We start from the raw sequence: 5,715 nt of genomic DNA on the forward strand, positions 1-5,715 counted from the left end.
TAAAGAAAAAAATATTTTCCTGTGATTGTGAAAATCAGTTTTACTGACATGATTGCAGAAGGATCAACCTAAAAACCAACTTGCTGGCAGGAAGATCAAATTCTAATAAAATGGGAATGTTGCTTGATTTTTAGATGTGTTGACTGTCACCAAGAAGAAGCAGGTTCAAGTGTAGGAACTGAGCCCTTATCCAAGTTTGGGATAGCTGGCATGGAAATTTTTGTCCAAGAAACACTCAATTCTCGTTGTATTTACTTTTCGGATCAAAATTATACATGCATATTTCAGGTGAAATTATGCTCTTCTTCTATTCTTATTTTCATAAAAAAAAACCTTTATTTTCCTCTTCTTATCCCATGAAGTTTACCATCCCTTTCTTCAATGAAACTTTCCCTATCTGATTTCGTATTTCCCTCTTTTCCCCTTGAAAATTTTCCCCAAAATCCCTTTTCGATTTGTCCCTCTTGGTGATCTCACTCTTGAATTCCCTATCATAATTTCCTTCCCGTTCTAAAATTAACCCTTTTTCCGACTTCTTTTTTCCCTCATGGATCGATTACAGGATCTGATATGAACTCACAAGTCAAATCGGAAGGCATATATCAGCACCAAAGGCTGGTGAATAAAACCTCCCTTGTATATCTAGCAATTTTTTCAAATCCAGCCTATGAATTATATCCTATCAGAATTTTTTTGGTTCCCTTTCTCTTTCCAAATATGATACAAATATCCTTGGTGTAGGAATGTGTGTTCGAGTGCAAGCATGTTCAATGTAGGCATGTTCAAGTGCAGGCATGTTTAAGTGCAAGCATGTTTAGTGCAAGCATGTTCAATTCAGGCACATTTAGTACAAGAATCCGCACCACTGAGCGCGCCCAATTATGAAAACACATGTTCTGGTGCAGGAACAATGGTCTCAATGCAAATATAGTACAGGAACATCTGGTGCAAAAATGTGTATTGAAAATATTATCTTTGTTTCGTAAAAAAATTATACAAGGAGAATGACTGCACCACCTGTAGATCATGGCATTCAATAATTTTTATTATGGTTAACACTTTGTTTTATCATTTACTAAATTAGGAAGAAATCTCTTAAGTACAAAGATATTTTAGGTTATGAAATCTCATCTTTTTAATGAGTACTAAGTACGCCTTATGTGAGATCATGAAGTGAATGTGGGATGGTACGATTCTCCCGAAATCCAATACTTACCTCTTCTTGAAAGACTCATCACCTGTCAATGATGGCCTTACCTCATATCCGACCTCGCATGACCATTACATTGAATCATTATCTAAACCACCACCTTTCCCAATCATCATCGCATGTCTGTAATTGAACCAATTCGTATTCACATTTGTCCCAGGAGTGTAATCTTAATGATGGAGCGTGACCATTTGGGAGGTGGCCAATATAGCAGCAAATGTATAGCTCGACCATCACAAGTTAACTAGAGTGACACTTGTGGATGCACTAGTGCACCAACTGACTATTAACTCTCTATTAGTTCCATAAACAGTTTGGAACTAATTTAACTTAACTTAGCTCAGTAAACTGAGTGATCTAATTTCCAACTCAATTTAAACTCACATCAGACCCCTAACATTTATGGAGAACATACACATGACTTCAAAATGATTTCGAACTCAAAATTCCTAAGCTAATTAAGTTAATTAAACTTAGTTAACTACTTACAAGTTGCTATGAAATTAGAATTCGATTTTAATTCTCAGTTTAATTCGAGGATAAATTAAACTAGAATTTCTTTTTGCCATTTCTCAACAATTTCCTCTTCACATGCAACCTGTGACCTTTCACCTCCTTTTTCTCCTAATTTCCATTATTTATATAAATAAATGTGCCAAACATGCCATTTTTCCTTTCCAAATCCTTAGCCATTGCCTTTGCCAATTTCCTTAGCCATAAACAACCAAATGAACACCCCTTAGGATGTCGTGCCCAACATTCAGCTTGGAATAAATGTCCCATCAACCATGGTTATTATTTTTGCCTTTATTAACTTTTATTACATGGATTTTTCACCAGGGTTATTACAGTTGTGGGGATCATTTTCTAGTAAATGTCAAAGTAAACTTGAATAACAAATTATAATTATGACAAATTGTCCTAATTCAACGTAATAGATATCAGTAATGAAGAGCTAAAAAAAAAGATAGTAAAATACAAGAATTTACCTTCTTCTTCTCCTCTTCTTCGAGACGCCTCTCTTCTTCCTTCTAGCAGAGATTTGCTTCTGTCTTCAAATCCCTGCACACAAAACATGATCCTAAATAAATAATTATTATATGTCTTACTCTGAAGCATTAAGCAATGAAATGGCTTCAAACCTTAGGAATGCATGTACACAATAAAAGTGGAAAAACAACTAGTATAGGGACAAACAGATGATTTTTTTTCAAATAAAAATCACAGTAAAAATAGATTATTTAATAAAATGGTTCTCTGCGTTGCAGCCACATTGTTTTTCAACACCTTTGGAAGGTAATTCTTCCTGGATTCCATGTCATCAATGGGTCATTGATGTTGTGTCCAACAGGGCAACCCCATGAATAACTTCATCACCTTGACATAATTGATGGTATCGAGGGTAAATCGGTGGCACATGCCCGATGGGAGGACTATGAGATGTCCTTTCTTTATGTGGAAGCGTATCCATTTCTCATTGTTTTCTTGGCTGTCAAAGTAACCTCCTCCTTCCAAAACAAATCAAATCTCCTCCTAGGCAGAGAGGTGCTCAGTGAAGAATTTTTTTATCTTTCCTTCATAATCTTCAAGGCTTATGTCTTTGATCACATTTGGTCCTTCATATCATTCCCGCGTATGAAACATACCATTCCAGATGGGTTTCTCCATGTGAAATTATGTGTAAATGACATTGAGTTCAACTCTGAAAGCATGGAATTGGAATGAATTGCAACCAACATTCATGAATTCTAAGGTTAGGAGTCATAAAAAAACACACGATATCTATTTATTTAATTGGGTTCTCAGGCAGGCTGCGTATCAAGGAGATTCCTTCTATAAATGGAGTCTCAATCCTTCCCTTTTCCAATTGGTTTCCTCTATGGGTGCATCTCAAGTACTCTTGGACTACTACTCTTTGGAGATTATCTCACTTAAGACCCGAGTGCATTCTCAAAATTAGTAAATTCTTGTGGATTAGGAAGATTGGAAGTGGCACCTTTTGGAAAGAGACAAGAACAATCTCTGTAATTTCTAATTCTGGCCCACAAAGGTTCAACGGAGCAATGAGAGGTCTTCAACCGTCAATATATCTGAATAGTTGTAATTTCGTTGTTTCTTGATGTTTTCAAGGTCAGGGTTGTTTTCATAGTTATCAACATCCAACTCATATACAAGAACCCCAAGCTCTTGCTAATGGTGAGGAGAAACATGGCAGTTGGGGTGATATTGGTGCGAGAGCCTCAAGTCATCTCTGGTCAGATTGTAGTACCAAGTTTCCATAGCAGAAGTCGCCTGCATGGCATAAACTTCCATTAAATATTGAACGAGGAAGAAGAGCATGGGGGACTCTGAATAAATATGTATTCCTTCAATGTATTGGCCCAATGGCTGGCCATGAATGTGAATAATCAAGACAAACGAATTAATATAAGAACAATTCTTATGATTGATGACTTTTTGCTAGGAACAGTTGTAGGGGTCGCATGGTGTAAGGATTCACCCTGGGAAGTAGACATTGATTTTTGGTCCTCTGTAACATTTTTTATCATGCTTTTTTCTCCTCAAATCCCTTTCGACGGTTGGGTCCTCGGGAAGACTGGCTCAATGGAGAAAATGTGGAACCAATAGGTATATATTTCTCGCAAAACCTAGATAAATTTTACAAGTAGGGTTTTGGTCACAACTCCTTGTTCCACCACAACAAGAGCCATGAATAACAACAATTCTACTACTATTTTATTTTTTCTTCTTAAAAAACTTCTTTCTTACCTATTTTCCACCCAACTCAAAGCAGCCAACGACATTAGAAACACGAATGGTTGAGGTGAGTCCCAAAACAGGGGATATGGATTCGTGTAAGTGTGTGATTCAGGGAGATATAACATGATATAAGTAGCAATAAAATTCATTTCATATTAGGAAAGTTGGCTCTTATAAGAAACACTATAAAAAATCTTTAACCCAAATGAGTAATCTATAATGAGCATCCTGAACCAAGCGATAAAACACATTTCCTAGTAATAAAGTTGGGTCAACTAGGCTTGGCACTAGGAATTACCTTCTCCCTCATACCTCAGTTGAGCGAGTTCGTACCTCACCCCCTATCCCTGTCAGTCGAGAGGTCAGATACATCTCTCCACACTCTATGCAAGAAATAACGTTGAGACGAGTAAGACATCGACTAAGTCATTAATGGAAGAGAGGGAAAGGCAAGAAATTTAAATGAAAAGATCATTCCTAATATTATTTTATTAGTTTTTTAATTTCTTAGGTTTTTAATTTATTGGGACAAATTTCAATTAAAAAATCATTTTTAATATTATTTTATTAGTTTTTTTAATTTTTTAGGTTTTTAATTTCTTAGGTTTTTAATTTATTGGGATAAATTTAGCTCTTCCACTTTTAATTGTGACTAGAGGCTTTCTAACCTTTATGGTAGAGATGTTACCATGTCTAGTTAAAAGTGTAATGTCTCGTTAAACATTTTGACTCGGTAAAAATAAACAAAATGAAATATAAATATAAATAAAAGCCCAACATAGATAGAGATGTTGTAATGTTTTGTTAAACATTTTGTCCCAATTTAAAATAAATAAAATAAATAAATAAATAAAATAAAATAAAATTATAATTAATAATTAAACTACCCTAGATACATTTTACCTCTAGATCTACCAAGCACCAAGAGGGATCAAATATCTTGAGATGCAAATCTCTTTTAGAGTGAAAAGAAATTTGATCCCTCTAAGTGCTTAGTAGCTCTCTAATTGAGATGGATCTAGGTTGGTATAAAAGTAAGTTATGATTATTTAAAAAGAAAAACAAAAGAAGAAAACGAAGAAGAGAGTAAGAGAGAGGGGTCACAATGTTAAAAATTTTATTTTATTTTAAAACATTCCTATATAATTATTAAAAAAAAAAAAATTAATCATTATTTAAGCATGCTATATTATTATAAAAATTTAGTCACTATTTAAGCATGCTATATAATTATAAAAATTTAGTCATTGCATAACATTGATAGACTTTTCTAGTTAGGCATAACAATCTATGCTTAACCAACACGTTTCAATTGAACCCAAGGGAAGCACATTAAATTATAAAAAATGTTGAAATGTCCATTTAGTGGTAAGTTATGCTAAATCATCACCACCAAACCATAGGAAACATTCTACCACCTCCTTTAAGCCAAGCACTCTTGAACAACTAGCCACCCAATATAGAATTGTGTTGTCTCCATCAAGACCAACCTGTTGTAGTCCTCAACAATCATGTACCTAATGGAAACAAGATTCCACTTATATTTCACTCATCAATGATGTTTCCTTTCCATGGCTAACACATTATTCAACACATTTCCAATTTACATCATCCTCCCCTAAGCTTGTGTTACAATGCTTTATCAATGATCAACCCCTATTAAGGGGATTTCCCAGTCCACAAGAAACTAGTACACCATCCTAATTGTCTCATGAAACAACCTAAGTCACTCACAAATTATACCA

This window comes from Pinus tabuliformis, chromosome 1_2, assembly GCF_031772625.1.
Source record: "Pinus tabuliformis cultivar Carrire ecotype Pingquan chromosome 1_2, CPIR1, whole genome shotgun sequence".
In the NCBI taxonomy this organism is placed as follows: domain Eukaryota; kingdom Viridiplantae; phylum Streptophyta; class Pinopsida; order Pinales; family Pinaceae; genus Pinus; species Pinus tabuliformis.